The sequence below is a fragment of the Procambarus clarkii genome, chromosome 79, assembly GCF_040958095.1.
Source record: "Procambarus clarkii isolate CNS0578487 chromosome 79, FALCON_Pclarkii_2.0, whole genome shotgun sequence".
NCBI classification, from domain to species: Eukaryota; Metazoa; Arthropoda; class Malacostraca; order Decapoda; family Cambaridae; genus Procambarus; species Procambarus clarkii.
The window spans coordinates 22,598,830-22,617,470 of NC_091228.1; the positions used below are offsets into that span (position 1 = coordinate 22,598,830).

Below are 18,641 nucleotides of genomic sequence, written 5' to 3' on the forward strand. Positions count from 1 at the left end.
AAATAAATAAATAAATAAGTGATACGGGTCAAGGAAGTACAAAACCGCGGAAGGGGGACTCTCCATGGGGGCAAAGAAGGAACAACACGAGGAGAAACATTAGAAATACGAACGAAAAGAGAATCCTGTAGGCGAGATAACCGGACAGAAAGAGGGAGGTGGTGAAGAGGAACAGGAACCGCAGGAGGGGTAAAAGTTAAAGCACGACAGAGGCGAGAGGAAGGATGATGTGAGGACTGTGCGAGATAACGAAGACAGTAGCTATCACGGCGGTCCTGGAGAGACAGGAAGCCAGTGTCAACATACAAGCTAAGGACGGGAGTCGAACGAAAGGCACAGAACTGAGGCGCAACCCAGTATGGTGCAAAGCAACAAGACGGCGAAGAGTAGGAGAAGCAGACGAGTAAGCAGGGCAACCATAATCGAGCTTAGACAGGACGAGAGAGGAATGTAAAGCAAGGAGGGTGCGCCTATCTGCCCCCCAAGAAGTATGGGACAAGACCCGAAGGAGGGTAAGGGCCTTAGAGCACTCAACACGGAGGTAAGAGATATGGGGAGACCAAGACAAACGAGTGTCAAGGAATAACCCCAAAAGCTTCGCGGAATCTTTGTACTCAAGGGAATGACCATAAAGTGACAAAGAGGGACGAAGAACGACCCGTTTCCGCGTAAAAGTCATGGCACAAGTCTTAGAAGTAGAGAACTTGAAGCCATGATCGGTGGCCCAAGACGACACGGCATCAATTGCAAGTTGAAGCCGGCGCTGAAGGAGAGGTGAATCATCACCCTGACAGCAAAGGGTAAGATCATCGACATAGAGAGCGGAGAAGACACCTGAAGGAAGAGAGGAAAGAAGACAATTGAGGGCAACCAGAAAAAGAGTAGTGCTCACAACACTACACTGGGGCACACCTTCGTATTGCTGAAAAGAGGCAGAAACAGCGGTACCAAGGCGCACCCGAAAGGAACGACGAGAGAGGAAGCTGCGGAGAAAGAGAGGGAGATGACCACGAAGGCCAAAAGAATGAAGTTGAGATAGAATATGATATCGCCAAGTGGTGTCGTAAGCCTTTTCCAGGTCAAAAAGGACGGCAACAACGGAGGTCTTCGCAGCAAAAGCAGTACGAATATAGACCTCCAGGTTCACCAGGACATCTGTCGTGCTGCGGCACTTGCGGAAAGCAAATTGAGAAGGGGAGAGGAGGTGATGGTGTTCCAGGAACCACATCAGACGAACGTTACCCATACGTTCAAAGAGTTTGCAGACACAACTTGTGAGGGCAATAGGGCGAAAGTCCTTAGGGGAAGTACCCAGAGACCCCGGTTTGCGAACAGGGAGGACAACGGCATCGAGCCAGTCCTCAGGGACTGACGACGACTCCCAGATCCGATTATACAGACTCAGTAAATACTGAGACGTGTACAGAGGGAGATGGCGAAGCATCTCATAATGAATACCATCGGAGTCCGACGCCGTAGAACCGCACAGGGCCAGGGCAGAACGAAGTTCAGAGAGAGTGAAGGGATCATTATAGGGAAGCTGAAGACGAGTGCAGAAATCTAAAGGATGAGACTCAAGGACAGGTTTACGAAGAAGGAAAGATTGGGGAAGATGAAGACCAGAGCTAACAGAAGAAAAGTGGGAACCCAGTTCGGAAGCGACCTGCAACGGGTCCGCCACAAGAGTATCATGGAGGTGAAGGACCAGTGAAACATCGGGAACGAACTTACCCGCTATCTTGCGGATACACTTCCAGATCTGGGGCAGAGGAGTTTCGGACGTAATTGTCGAGACATAAGATGCCCAACATTCACGTTTAGCCGTACGGATGGCCCTACGGGCCACCGCACTCGCTTTCCGAAAGAAAAGAGAAGAATCGGCCGTCTGCCGACGGCGGTGCCTCTTCCAGGTTGCACGCTTACAGCGGACAGCCCGAGCACAATCCGCATTCCACCAGGGATTCCACCAGGTCCACTTCCGCGGACCCCGAGAGGAAGAGCGAGGAATAGAGCAGAGGGCAGCGTTGAAGACAGTGTCATGAAAAAGGAGGAGAGCACGAGGGAGAGGCAGAAGGGAGAGATCAGAGAGAGCAGCACTGAGGGTAAATAGGTTCCAGTCCGCCTTAGCAAACTGCCACCTAGGGAAGGAGAGGGAAGGGCGAAACGAGAAAAAGGAAACAAGGATAGGGAAATGATCACTGCCATGGAGGTCATCAAGAACCTGCCACGTGAAATCTAAGTAAAGAGAAGAAGAGCAGAGAGAAAGATCAAGACAAGAAAGGGTGCGAGTCCGAGAGTCCAAATGAGTGGACTCACTAGAATTCAGAAGAGACAGGGAAGAAGAGAGGAGAAACGGCTCAAGAAGGCGACCCTGGGTATTCGTCAGAACGTCACCCCAAAGAGAATGACGACAATTGAAGTCACCCAGCAGGAGCATAGGCTCCGGCAAGGAGTCCATGAGGTGTTTCAGATCAGGAAGAGAAAGCGGGACACTCGGGGGGAGATAAATGGAACAAACTGAGTACCATTTCCCCACAAAGATACGAGCAGCAGAACAATAGAGAGGCAAAGGAAAGAGTAAAGGAACAAAGGGAACATCAGCGCAAATCAATAGAGCAGAAGAATTAGGAGCCCCAGCAACGGCTGGGGGAGGGGAGGAGAGAAAGGAATAGCCACGAAAACGACCAGGACGAGCACCAAGCATCGGCTCCTGGAGACAGACACAAAGGGGCGAAAACCGCAAAATCAGAAGTTGGAGTTCGAGGAAATTGGCATAATAACCTCGAACGTTCCATTGAAGAATAGACATCGACGAGAAGGGAAAGGACAACAACAGAGAACAAGGAAGAAACAAAGGCGAAAGAGCAACAGAGCACGTTAAAGAATATCAAGGTCAGGATCAGGGTCAGCAAAGTCAGGGTTAGGGGGCATGGGTAAACTGAGCAAAGACGGAGGGAAGGAAGCGGGAGAGCAGACCAGAGGTGGGCGGGCGGGGTCCGGAGGAGGAGGAGGAGGAAGAGGAGGAGACAACGGAGAGGAGCAGTCAAGGACAGCAGCAGGAAGAGGGGGAGTAGAAAGAGGGGGAGTGCACCTCAGCAAGAGCGGCAACTGAAAGGGAAGCAGGGGCCAAAGAAACCTCCATAGCAGGAACAGGGGGCACAATCACTGAAATGGGAGGGGAAGGAGCAACAGAGCCAGAAGTAGGGGCTGAGGAAGAAAGTGAAGCCTTCTTACCCGCCAGGGAGGAGGAAGGAGAGGAGCCAGGCTTACGCTTCTGACTTAAAGAGACCGGTGTCCCAGCAACTACATACCGGGCAACGGATTCCAGTGTCTCAACAGGAGAAGCTGAACGAGAGCATACACGACGGCCGTTAGGAGAGCGATAGACATCCGCCTGCACTGACAGGCGGCGGGGAGAGCCGATAGATGGAGGAAGAGGATGGGAAGGAGGATCGGAGGGTGACGAGGAAGAAGACACAGGAGACCGGGTAGAAAGAAGGGGAACCCCAGATAGAGGACCAGGAGGGGGGACCCCTCGGGACAGAACGCAAAGGAAAAGAGGAGGGGGAAGTGGGCGTATCAGGGCCCAAGGCCCGGAAACGGTTGTGAGTCTGAGGAAGGAGGGAAGGACGAGGAGAGGAAGAGCGCAACACGCGAGCATAAGGCGGGAGCTGGCGAACCTGGCGTCTCACCTCAGAAAAAGATAAATGCTCCCGGTGCTTCAAGTTGAGGACGGCTGCCTCAAGTTATAATGGATACAGGCACGGGAGAAGGTAGGATGGGCCTCACCGCAGTTGAGGCAGCGAGCTTGGGGAGAAATGCACTCCGACTTAAAGTGACCTTCACCCCCACACAAAGGACAGAGAGAGACAGTCCCAGAGCAGCAGAGGGCACCATGCCCAAACCTCCAGCACTTGTTACAAAGTCGAGGAGAAGAAATATACTCCTGGACAGAGCACCTAGCACCAACAAGAATGACAGAGGATGGAAGGGTCCTCCCATCAAAGGTGATCTTCACAACACGAAGGGGTTGACTGCGACGACCACGAGGGGGACGAGTAAACGAGTCAACCTGGAGGACAGAATGGCCTTGGGCATCAAGGATATGCCGAAAATCATCGTGGCAATCCTGCAGATTCCGAACACCGGTTGCAACATGGGGTGGGAGGAGAATAGTGCCAACACTGGCATTCATCCGAACGTTCTTGGAGACCCGAACAGGGATCTCGCCAAGGCAGGATAAGGCAGCCAAGCGGGAAGCTGCATCCTGAGAAGGATCAGCAACGACACGTGTACCGAGACGAGTGGGGTTGAAAGTAACAGACGCATCCACGGAATCAACAAGATGCCGATGGAGGGAGAAATCGTCAGGAGGCGCAGAATCAAGAGGGAGGAGATCAAAGTATTTGACCCATAAAGCGGGACCAAACAAGGCCTGATACGCGTCAGTACGGGAAGGAATCGAGCGAGTGCAGCCGGGGCGCGAACGGCGTTGAGAACCCCCAGAGAGAGAGGGGTCAAAAGGCGCAGTAGCCACAACGAGAGACTTAGCCGCACCAGGGACGAAGAGGTCACCACTGGGGGCTGGAGGCTCGACCCAACCACAGAGGAGGGAGGGGAGCTGGGGGAAGAAGTCAGGATGGTCAAAGGAGGAGCAAGGTCGGGGCCCAATGCAGCGGAGGCTACAGAGCCCGGTCTTCCAAGACAGGCCGACTCGGGGGCTTGGTCGCCCACCCCACGAGCCCGAGAGGGTACAACAGAAACATTTAACAACATAGGTACGAAGAGTGATAAATTCATCCATGAATGTGCCCCCCATACCCACCATGGAGCCACAATTAGAGGCAGGACACCCAACAGGAAGCTATCGCCGATCATGCCGGAGCCCCCTAGGGATGCGTCATGAGTATACGCCCCACAAACGCCACCTTAAGAACCGTCAGGCCGTCGAGATCGGGTTCAGCGACGAAAGGGGGATTGACAATAAAAGGTTCCCCTCGCTCGAGACGTTGGGTACGTCTACGGGTGCAAGAGTATGCCTCCTCAAGCACCCGGGCGTGAAAATAGAAGAAGTCCAAAGAAATAATCCAAAACAAGCAAAAGGTTGGCAGGAAATGACAAGCAGATAGGAGAAGAGGGGGGGGGGGGGAAACGAAACATAATGAAAAGGAAAAGCGATCCGGCACAATTAGAGAAGACAGCAGCAGGAGAGCAAGGCCATAAAAGGACAGAGGACTGTCCTACGGAGCATCACACTCCGGCAGCCGCCCACGAAGCCCCCTCACGACGCCAACGGGCCGGATGGGGAGGGGGGGGGAGACAATATAACAGTCCTCATCATCAGTACGACATTGAGTCATTTTCATAACTTATCACTATTCATGCAAGTGTTATTGTTCTTGTCCTTGTTGATGTGTGTATTTGTTTGTGAACATGTGTGACTTTGAACCCTCTAAGTTCATCTGTAAATGACAAAATAGTTCATTACGGATCTTCTTGTCCAAAAATTTTTATTACTAAAGTTTTCTCTTGTACAAGCTTTAAATAATAATTGTATAATTATGTGAGAATCCCCTTTAGCTATATAATTTAAGTGTGCATCTTTGGCAAGAAGAATTAGATTATTTTGAATTTCTTTCGTTTTGACCCTTACTGTGTTGAGCCAGTAACTGGTGTCGCCGCTGTCGTAATAAACACATGTGAATTGCCTTATTCATTTATTTATCACATATCCAAGTTTTATATATCATTTACACATACAACATATAAACAAACGACCACACACTAGCAGTCATCCACAGCAGCACCACACTCCAGCAGTCATCCACAGCAGCACCACACTCCAGCAGTCATCCACAGCACCACCACACTCCAGCAGTCATCCACAGCACCACCACACTCCAGCAGTCATCCACAGCATCACCACACTCCAGCAGTCATCCACAGCACCACCACACTCCAGCAGTCATCCACAGCATCACCACACTCCAGCAGTCATCCACAGCATCACCACACTCCAGCAGTCATCCACAGCACCACCACACTCCAGCAGTCATCCACAGCATCACCACACTCCAGCAGTCATCCACAGCACCACCACACTCCAGCAGTCAATCCACAGCATCACCACACTCCAGCAGTCATCCACAGCACCACCACACTCCAGCAGTCATCCACAGCATCACCACACTCCAGCAGTCATCCACAGCATCACCACACTCCAGCAGTCATCCACAGCACCACCACACTCCAGCAGTCATCCACAGCACCACCACACTCCAGCAGTCATCCACAGCACCACCACACTCCAGCAGTCATCCACAGCATCACCACACTCCAGCAGTCATCCACAGCACCACCACACTCCAGCAGTCATCCACAGCACCTCCACACTCCAGCAGTCATCCACAGCACCACCACACTCCAGCAGTCATCCACAGCACCACCACCACACTTCAGCAGTCATCCACAGCACCACCACACTTCAGCAGTCATCCACAGCATCACCACACTCCAGCAGTCATCCACAGCACCACCACACTCCAGCAGTCATCCACAGCAGCACCACACTCCAGCAGTCATCCACAGCATCACCACACTCCAGCAGTCATCCACAGCAGCACCACACTCCAGCAGTCATCCACAGCATCACCACACTCCAGCAGTCATCCACAGCACCACCACACTCCAGCAGTCATCCACAGCAGCACCACACTCCAGCAGTCATCCACAGCAGCACCACACTCCAGCAGTCATCCACAGCACCACCACACTCCAGCAGTCATCCACAGCACCACCACACTCCAGCAGTCATCCACAGCAGCACCACACTCCAGCAGTCATCCACAGCACCACCACACTCCAGCAGTCATCCACAGCACCACCACACTCCAGCAGTCATCCACAGCACCACCACACTCCAGCAGTCATCCACAGCACCACCACACTCCAGCAGTCATCCACAGCACCACCACACTCCAGCAGTCATCAACAGCACCACCACACTCCAGCAGTCATCCACAGCAGCACCACCACACTCCAGCAGTCATCCACAGCACCACCACACTCCAGCAGTCATCCACAGCACCACCACACTCCAGCAGTCATCAACAGCACCACCACACTCCAGCAGTCATCCACAGCAGCACCACCACACTCCAGCAGTCATCCACAGCACCACCACACTCCAGCAGTCATCCACAGCACCACCACACTTCAGCAGTCATCCACAGCATCACCACACTCCAGCAGTCATCCACAGCACCACCACACTTCAGCAGTCATCCACAGCATCACCACACTCCAGCAGTCATCCACAGCACCACCACACTTCAGCAGTCATCCACAGCACCACCACACTTCAGCAGTCATCCACAGCAGCACCACCACACTCCAGCAGTCATCCACAGCACCACCACACTCCAGCAGTCATCCACAGCACCACCACACTTCAGCAGTCATCCACATCATCACCACACTCCAGCAGTCATCCACAGCACCACCACACTTCAGCAGTCATCCACAGCAGCACCACCACACTCCAGCAGTCATCCACAGCACCACCACACTTCAGCAGTCATCCACAGCATCACCACACTCCAGCAGTCATCCACAGCACCACCACACTTCAGCAGTCATCCACAGCACCACCACACTTCAGCAGTCATCCACAGCAGCACCACCACACTCCAGCAGTCATCCACAGCACCACCACACTCCAGCAGTCATCCACAGCACCACCACACTTCAGCAGTCATCCACATCATCACCACACTCCAGCAGTCATCCACAGCACCACCACACTTCAGCAGTCATCCACAGCAGCACCACCACACTCCAGCAGTCATCCACAGCACCACCACACTTCAGCAGTCATCCACAGCATCACCACACTCCAGCAGTCATCCACAGCACCACCACACTTCAGCAGTCATCCACAGCACCACCACACTTCAGCAGTCATCCACAGCAGCACCACCACACTCCAGCAGTCATCCACAGCACCACCACACTCCAGCAGTCATCCACAGCACCACCACACTTCAGCAGTCATCCACATCATCACCACACTCCAGCAGTCATCCACAGCACCACCACACTTCAGCAGTCATCCACAGCAGCACCACCACACTCCAGCAGTCATCCACAGCACCACCACACTCCAGCAGTCATCCACAGCACCACCACACTTCAGCAGTCATCCACAGCAGCACCACCACACTCCAGCAGTCATCCACAGCACCACCACACTCCAGCAGTCATCCACAGCACCACCACACTTCAGCAGTCATCCACAGCACCACCACACTTCAGCAGTCATCCACATCATCACCACACTCCAGCAGTCATCCACAGCACCACCACACTTCAGCAGTCATCCACAGCAGCACCACCACACTCCAGCAGTCATCCACAGCACCACCACACTTCAGCAGTCATCCACAGCATCACCACACTCCAGCAGTCATCCACAGCACCACCACACTTCAGCAGTCATCCACAGCACCACCACACTTCAGCAGTCATCCACAGCACCACCACACTTCAGCAGTCATCCACAGCAGCACCACCACACTCCAGCAGCCATCCACAGCATCACCACCAGTCATCCTGAAGGCTGCGACAGACTCTAGAACACTGAGACAGATTCCAGGAGACTGAGACCGACTCCAAGAGCCTGGGACTGGCTCAAGGACGCTGGGATAGACTCCGCGAGGCTCAGACAGAGTCCAGGGACTCACTAAAGTGAGCCACCAACTTCACGGCCTCGTGGCGCAATGGTAGCGCGTCTGACTCCAGATCAGAAGGCTGGGTGTTCGAGTCACTCCGGGGTCACACAGCTTTTCAGTGGCTGTGAATGGTCAAATGTTACCACCACAGAGTTACTGCAAATATTGCTGAAATAAGAACTTAGGAATAAAGGCATGTATTCACGTAGTTGTGCTTGCGAGGGTTGAGCTCTGGCTCTTTCGTCCCGCTTCTCACCTGTCAATCAATCAACTTTTTTTTAATATAAAAATACAGTATATTTTATTGGGGCTCCTCAGGCCCATTATAAAGCCGGAGGAGGCCTAAGCTTGCAGACAAACAATTCAAATAGAAATTTAAATTTGTCACCTGATTATACAACTCCAGAAGCATTATACTAAGGATATTGCAGCTAACTATAACAGAGGTTGATCTTGATATCATCATTTAAAGCTGAAGATCTATACATGAGGCCTCTTTGGCAAATCAGTGACCAGTCGCCTAAACAGCTATAAGTCACTGCAACCCTTGTCACTAAACACACTGCAGTCTCAGAACCATACCTGACTCTAATGAATGAGTACATTCAAGCCTGTAAATTAACTAACTAAATTAACATTCAATTTGTCAGCCAGATAAACTCCAGAAAATAAGCACAAGGGAGCATGACTGACTATATAAATCCGACGACTGATTTTGATACATTTATTATTTAGCAGAGATGTATTCCATGGGCCTCAGTGGCTAATCAGTGACCACTAACCTGAAGAAGCTACAAGTCGCAGCGACCAATGTCACAGATCCCACTGCAGTCCCAGTATCATACTTGACTCTAGTAAGTGTTCACATTCAGTCTTCTGGGTTAAATAAAATGTAATTACGATAAAAATTTAGCCTCACAGAGTTAGCAGGAAAATTAAATCACCTAAAGACTTCCAACCCCTGAAACTCTAGTACGGGTCATCCATCCTGTAGGAACTGACACACAAATGTGCCATTTACTAACTACTAACAAAAAAATAACGTCAAATTTCTGTGAAGAAGCATCAGTGTTCGTCTGATCTAAATATTGGACTTCGACCCTTGGTCACCCCCCCCCCCCCTGGAATTATGCTGGAAAAACCGAAACCATTTACTAACTTTCAATACAATAGGCAGACAATATTGCTTGCTGATTTACTACTAACAAATTACCACAAAGTATATTTTTAATTCATTCAAAGAAAACGAGATAGTAGTGGATTTTTTCCTGGAAGAAAACGGGGATATCATTACCAAATGTCACCATTAAATTCATCAGCTCATAATATCGGGAATTCATCTTAAAACATCAGTCTCTGGACTGTTAACATCATAAAACATTCCCCTTGAAGCAACTTAATTATCAGTACTAAAATAGGTAAAATATAAACTCTCTTTCCCCTTCATGATACAACGCATCTGGAGAACAGCCCATGTGTGAGTGAGAGGGAGAGAGGGAGCATCCATTTTAATCCTGGACAGTTCATCCACACACTGCACCACAACACTCCAGCAGTCATCCACAGCAGCACCACCACACTCCAGCAGTCATCCACAGCAGCACCACAACACTCCAGCAGTCATCCACAGCAGCACCACCACACTCCAGCAGTCATCCACACACTGCACCACAACACTCCAGCAGTCATCCACAGCAGCACCACCACACTCCAGCAGTCATCCACAGCAGCACCACAACACTCCAGCAGTCATCCACAGCAGCACCACCACACTCCAGCAGTCATCCACAGCAGCACCACCACACTCGCTAGTAGGCTAATAGCACCACTAATGTCGCTAGTAGCTAGTAGCAAACCTAGCTACTAGCACCTCGCTAGCAGCACCACTCACACCACTAGTAGGTCACTGTAGACGGGAGACCTACCACAAATATAGAAGACGGCGAATGTGGTCCCAATATACAAAAAGGGTGACAGGCAAGAGGCACTGAACTACAGGCCAGTGTCCTTGACTTGTATACCATGCAAGGTGATGGAGAAAATCGTGAGAAAAAACCTGGTAACACATCTGGAGAGAAGGGACTTCGTGACAAATCGCCAACATGGGTTCAGGGAGGATACATCTTGCCTGACAGGCTTAATAGAATTCTAAGACCTGGTGACAAAGATTAAGCAAGAAAGAGAAGGCTGGGCAGACTGCATTTTCTTGGATTGTCGGAAAGCCTTTGACACAGTACCGCATAAGAGGCTGGTACATAAGCTGGAGAGACAGGCAGGTGTAGCTGGTAAGGTGCTCCAGTGGATGAGGGAGTACCTAATCAATAGGAAGCAGAGAGTTACGGTGAGGGGTGAGACCTCCTATTGGCGTGAAGTCACCAGTGGAGTCCCACAGGGCTCTGTACTCGGTCCTATCATGTTTCTGATATATGTATATGATCTCCCGGAGGGTATAGATTCATTTCTCTCAATGTTTGTAGACGATGTCAAAATTATGAGAATTATTAAGACAGAGGAAGACTGCTTGAGGCTTCAAGAAGACCTAGACAAGCTGAAAGAATGGTCAAACCAAATGTAATGTAATGAAGATAGGTGTAGAGAGCAGGAGGCCAGATACAAGGTATCATCTAGGAGATGAAATTCTTCAAGAGTCAGAGAAAGAAAAAGACTTGGGGTTGATATCTTGCCTGACCTGTCTCCTGCAGCCCATATCAAGAGGATAACATCAGCGGCATCTGCCAGGCTGGCCAACATAAGAACGGCATTCAAAAACTTGTGTAAAGAATCATTCAGAACTTTGTATACCACATATGTCAGGCCAATCATGGAGTATGCAGCCCCAGCATGGAGTCGATATCTAGTCAAGGATAAGACTAAACTAGAAAAGGTTCAAAGGTTTGCTCCAGACTAGTACACGAGCTAAGAGGTATGAGCTACGAAGAGAGACTACAGGAATTAAACCTCACTTCGCTGGAAGACAGAAGAGTTAGGAGGGGATATGATCACCACATTCAAGATTCTCAAGGGAATTGATAGGGTAGATACAGACAGGCTATTTAACACAAGGGGCACACGCACTAGGGGACACAGGTGGAAAAAGAGTGCCCAAATGAGCCACAGAGATATTAGAAAGATTTTTTTTAGTGTCAGAGTGGTTGACAAATGGAATGCATTAGGAAGTGATGTGATGGAGGCTGACTCCATACACAGTTTCAAGTGTAGATATGATAGAGCCCAATAGGCTAAGGAACCTGTACACCTGTTGATTGATGGTTGAGAGGCGGGACCAAAGAGCCAGAGCTCAACCCCCGCAAGCACAATTAGGTGAGTACACTCCAGCAGTCATCCACAGCACCACCACACTCCAGCAGTCATCCACAGCACCACCACACTCCAGCAGTCATCCACAGCAGCACCACACTCCAGCAGTCATCCACAGCACCACCACACTCCAGCAGTCATCCACAGCACCACCACACTCCAGCAGTCATCCACAGCAGCACCACCACACTCCAGCAGTCATCCACAGCAGCACCACCACACTCCAGCAGTCATCCACAGCAGCACCACCACACTCCAGCAGTCATCCACAGCAGCACCACCACACTCCAGCAGTCATCCACAGCACCACCACACTCCAGCAGTCATCCACAGCACCACCACACTCCAGCAGTCATCCACAGCTGCCCCACCACACTCCAGCAGTCATCCACAGCAGCACCACCACACTCCAGCAGTCATCCACAGCTGCCCCACCACACTCCAGCAGTCATCCACAGCAGCACCACCACACTCCAGCAGTCATCCACAGCACAACCACACTCCAGCAGTCATCCACAGCACAACCACACTCCAGCAGTCATCCACAGCACAACCACACTCCAGCAGTCATCCACAGCTGCCCCACCACACTCCAGCAGTCATCCAGAAGTCTGGGACAGATTCCAGGAGGCTGGGACAGGCTCCGTGAGCCTCAGACAGAGTCCAGGGACTCACTAAACTGAACCTCCATCTTCACGGCCTCGTGGCGCAATGGTAGCGCGTCTGACTCCAGATCAGAAGGCTGGGTGTTCAAGTCACTCCGGGGTCACACAGCTTTTCAGTGACTGTGAATGGTCAAGTGTGACCACCACACAATTATTGCAAATATTGCTGACATAAGAACTTAGGAATAAAGGAATGTATTCGCCTAGCTGTGTTTGCGAGGGTTGAGCTCTGGCTCTTTTGGCCCGCCTCGCAACTGTCAATCAATCAACTTTTTTTCAATATAAAAATACAGTATATTTTATTGGGGCTCCTCAGGCCCATTATAAAGCCGGAGGAGGCCTATGCTTGCAGACAAACAATTCAATTAAAAATATAAACTTGTCTGTTGATTATACAACTCCAGTAGCATTATACTAAGGATATTACAGCTGATTATAACAACAGAGGTTGATTTTGATATTATCATTTACAGCTGAAGATCTGTACGTGAGGCTTCAGTGGCTAATCGGAGAACAGTAGCCTAAACAGCTACAAGTCACTGCGACCAATGTCACAGATCCCACTGCAGTCCCAGTATCATACTTGACTGTAGTAAGTGTTCACATTCAGTCCTCTGGGTTTAATAAAATGTAATTAGGATAAAAATTTAGCCTCACAGAGTTAGCATGGAAATTAAATCACCTAAAGACTTCCAACCCCTGAAACTCTAGTACGGGTCATCCATCCTGTAGGAACTGACACACAAATGTGTCATTTATTAACTACTAACAAAAAAAATAATGTAAAATTTCTGAGAAGAAGTATCAGTGTTCGTCTGATCTAAATATTGGACTACGACCCTTGGTCGGCTCCCCCGTGGAATTATGTTGGAAAAACCGACACCATTTACTTATTTTTAACACAATAGACAGATAATATTGCTGCTGATTTACTACTAACAAATTACCCCAAAGTATGTTCTTTATTCATTCAAAGAAAACGAGATAGCAGTTGAATTTTTCATGGAAGAAAACGGGGATATTATTGCCTTTTGTCACCATTAAATTCACCAGTTAATAGTATTGAGAACTCATTTTGAAACATCAGTCTCTGGACTGTTAACATCATGAAAATATTTCTTTTGAAGCAACTTAATTATCAGTACTAAAATAGATTAAATATAAACCCTCTTTCCCCTTCATGATACAACGCACCGGGAGAACAGCCCATGTGTGAGTGAGAGGGAGAGAGGGAGCAACCATTTTAACCCTGGACAGTTCATCCACAGCAGCACCACCACACTCCAGCAGTCATCCACAGCACCACCACACTCCAGCAGTCATCCACAGCACCACCACTCTCCTGCAGTCATCCACAGCACTCCCGCAGTCATCCACAGCACCACCACACTCCAGCAGTAACCACAGCACCACCACTCTCCTGCAGTCATCCACAGCAACACCACCACACTCCAGCAGTCATCCACAGCAACACCACCACACTCCAGCAGTCATCCACAGCACCACTACCACACTCCAGCAGTCATCCACAGCACCACCACACTCCAGCAGTCATCCACAGCACCACCACCACACTCCAGCAGTCATCCACAGCAACACCACCACACTCCAGCAGTCATCCACAGCAACACCACCACACTCCAGCAGTCATCCACAGCAGCACCACCACACTCCAGCAGTCATCCACGGCAACACCACCACACTCCAGCAGTCATCCACGGCAACACCACCACACTCCAGCAGTCATCCACAGCAACACCACAACACTCCAGCAGTCATCCACAGCAACACCACCACACTCCAGCAGTCATCCACAGCACCACCACACTCCAGCAGTCATCCACAGCAACACCACCACACTCCAGCAGTCATCCACAGCAACACCACCACACTCCAGCAGTCATCCACAGCAACACCACAACACTCCAGCAGTCATCCACAGCAACACCACCACACTCCAGCAGTCATCCACAGCACCACCACACTCCAGCAGTCATCCACAGCTGCCCCACCACACTCCAGCAGTCATCCACAGCTGCCCCACCACACTCCAGCAGTCATCCACAGCACCTCCACACTCCAGCAGTCATCCACAGCACCTCCACACTCCAGCAGTCATCCACAGCACCTCCACACTCCAGCAGTCATCCAGAAGTCTGGGACAGACTCCAGGACGCTGGGACCGGCTCCGTGAACCTCAGGCAGAGTCCAGGGACTCACTAAACTGAACCACCACCTTCACGGCCTCGTGGCGCAATGGTAGCGCGTCTGACTCCAGATCAGAAGGCTGGGTGTTCGAGTCACTCCGGGGTCACACAGCTTTTCAGTAACTATGAATGGTCAAGTGTGACCACCACACAATTATTGCAAATATTGCTGACATAAGAACTTAGGAATAAAGGAATGTGTATAAGGTAAGGTTCAGGCGAGGAGAGGCTGGATATGTGTAAAGAATCTGCCCCGCATGGCCCAATGTGCCTTATGTTGGTTCCTATATTCTTACGGTCAATATCAGCCATATCTCTATTTATATAGATGGCAATGTCTGTTTGTCCAGGAGTCCAGACGCTAGGGCTAGTCTCACTAAACGTTTCAAGATGACACATGGGTAGTATGGGACTGTCACAGGCGTTACCTGATGGTCACCCCGTTAACCCTTTCTAATTGCATCAGCTCAATTGTTGCTCATCACTCCCCCCCACACACTCATCACCCCTCCCCCCCACACACACACCACCCCTCCCCCACACACTCATCACCCTTCCCCACACACTCACCACCCCTCCCCCACACACTCATCATCCCTCCCCCACACACTCATCATCCCTCCCCCACACACTCATCAACCCTTCCCACACACTCATCATCCCTCCCCACACACTCATCATCCCTCCCCACACACTCATCATCCTTCCTCCACACACTCATCATCCCTCCCCCACACACTCATCATCCCTCCCCACACACACATCATCCCTCCCCACACACTCATCATCCCTCCCCCACACACTCATCATCCCTCCCCACACACTCATCATCCCTTTCCCACACACTCATCATCCCTCCCCATACACTCATCATCCCTCCCCACACACTCATCATCCCTCCCCACACACTCATCATCCCTCCCCCACACACTCATCATCCCTCCCCCACACACTCATCACCCCTCCCCACACACTCATCATCCCTCCCTACACACTCATCAACCCTTCCCACACACTCATCATCCCTCCCCACACACTCATCATCCCTCCCCACACACTCATCATCCTTCCTCCACACACTCATCATCCCTCCCCACACACTCATCACCCCTCCCCACACACTCATCATCCCTCCCCACACACTCATCATCCCTCCCCCACGCACTCATCATCCCTCCCCACACACACATCATCCCTCCCCACACACTCATCATCCCTCCCCCACACACTCATCATCCCTCCCCACACACTCATCATCCCTCCCCCACACACTCATCATCCCTCCCCATACACTCATCATCCCTCCCCACACACTCATCATCCCTCCCCACGCACTCATCATCCCTCCCCCACACACTCATCATCCCTCCCCCACACACTCATCATCCCTCCCCACACACTCATCATCCCTCCCCACACACTCATCATCCCTCCCCCACACACTCATCATCCCTCCCCCACACACTCATCATCCCTCCCCCACACACTCATCATCCCTCCCCACACACTAATCATCCCTCCCCCACACACTCATCATCCCTCCCCACACACTCATCATCCCTCCCCACACACTCATCATCCCTCCCCACACACTCATCATCCCTCCCCCACACACTCATCATCCCTCCCCCACACACTCATCATCCCTCCCCACACACTCATCATCCCTCCCCCCACACTCATCACCCCTCCCCACACACTCATTATCCCTCCCCACACACTCATCACCCCTCCCCACACACTCATCATCCCTCCCCACACACTCATCATCCCTCCCCACACACTCATCATCCCTCCCCCACACACTCATCATCCCTCCCCACACACTCATCATCCCTCCCCCACACACTCATCATCCCTCCCCCACACACTCATCATCCCTCCCCACACACTCATCATCCCTCCCCCACACACTCATCATCCCTCCCCCACACACTCATTATCCCTCCCCACACACTCATCACCCCTCCCCACACACTCATCATCCCTCCCCCACACACTCATCATCCCTCCCCACACACTCATCACCCCTCCCCACACACTCATCATCCCTCCCCACACACTCATCATCCCTCCCCACACACTCATCATCCCTCCCCACACACTCATTATCCCTCCCCACACACTCATCACCCCTCCCCACACACTCATCATCCCTCCCCACACACTCATCATCCCTCCCCACACACTCATCATTCCTCCCCACACACTCATCATCCCTCCCCACACACTCATTATCCCTCCCCACACACTCATCACCCCTCCCCACACACTCATCATCCCTCCCCACACACTCATCATCCCTCCCCACACACTCATCATCCCTCCCCACACACTCATCACCCCTCCCCACACACTCATTATCCCTCCCCACACACTCATCACCCCTCCCCACACACTCATCATCCCTCCCCACACACTCATCATCCCTCCCCACACACTCATCATCCCTCCCCACACACTCATCATCCCTCCCCACACACTCATCATCCCTCCCCCACACACTCATCATCCCTCCCCCACACACTCATCATCCCTCCCCATGCGGAAATTTTAACCCACCATATTTACATTATTATCTAAGAAATATATTATTTCTAAATCATATCAGAATCATTAGATTCACTATAACCTATTTCCTACATCTGGATCCTACATGACAATGTCTATGATCACGTATGACCATAAGGCCCTTGGTTGTCTATGTGACTTTGTGCATGATTTCTCAAGGTTCTAGATGCTTCAAGAAGAAATTCTTAATTAAAAACTATTGGAACAATTCAATCGATTTCCGGTACGGATTAAATTATATCCTTAATAAGAATCAGTAGTGCTAGCAAGTACTACTTATAATCTTTAAATTTTATATCTAATTATATTATAATCACATCTTATCTCAATCATATGTCTAGGCAGTAAAAATATTCAATCAATATTAATTGAAACCTACCCCTTTCAAGGGAGAGCCAAACTCAGGAGTGAAGGGAGCGCACCACGCCCCCGACGCACAACGCTTGTGTTTACAAAACAGTGATCATGTGTGACGGTGCTTAGCGAATATTAATCAGCTTAGGACACCTTATCCAATTATCTTTATCACCAGTGATTGCTGTCTAGAACTGGGGAAGTACCTGGACAATATATCTACAAAGAAAAATTCCTAGAACATTTCTAACTAAGAGTGTAGAGTGGAACTTACTCACTAAGTGATACTGCTTCCACCTCCACCATCATCTATTCTAGCCTACTGCAAACGCAATTAAGGACATAATCAATTAGCAATCTACCAGACAATTAACAATCTACCAGAATATACTGTGAAGTAGTGATATAAATATCGTGCCTAAACTCTACAAGAGAGTTAACCAGTCTGGCAACTAGTCTGACAGGCACCCGGCATTCAGAGAAGTATATTGAGTTATTGTAGTGTGTTGTTGGCCAATTGGTTCTGTTGAAGTTCCTGATATAAACAGAACCAGTGTTCAGTTATAGAACTGAATTATTAAATCTAATCCTTCTATTAACAATACAAGCTGATGTGAGAAACTTGCCTGCAGGTGGACTGTGGATCTTCAATCAACTTCTCCATTCACCCCCACCTGCCCCTTACAGCCCACAGTCTGTCATTAGGAAAAAGAGGAGGTAGGATTTACGACCCTAGCTAGAGACTTTAGTTGAATTAATTTTGCATACAATAATTTTTAATTTAGTACAGTACAAGT

At 50.4% G+C, this 18,641-nt stretch overlaps 1 protein-coding gene and 3 non-coding genes across 4 annotated transcripts in view; 3 read left to right on the top strand and 1 right to left on the bottom strand.

Moving 5' to 3' along the window:
• LOC138357609 (small ribosomal subunit protein uS12) overlaps positions 1–18,641 on the bottom strand; it is a 428,441-nt gene that overhangs the window by 67,677 nt on the left and 342,123 nt on the right. The gene's annotated exons all lie outside the window — the stretch shown is intronic.
• TRNAW-CCA (transfer RNA tryptophan (anticodon CCA)) lies at positions 8,764–8,835 on the top strand. Its single transcript has one exon. It is a non-coding gene; the product is annotated as a tRNA-Trp (tRNA).
• TRNAW-CCA (transfer RNA tryptophan (anticodon CCA)) lies at positions 12,745–12,816 on the top strand. Its single transcript has one exon. It is a non-coding gene; the product is annotated as a tRNA-Trp (tRNA).
• Positions 14,955–15,026, top strand: TRNAW-CCA (transfer RNA tryptophan (anticodon CCA)). The gene has a single exon. It is a non-coding gene; the product is annotated as a tRNA-Trp (tRNA).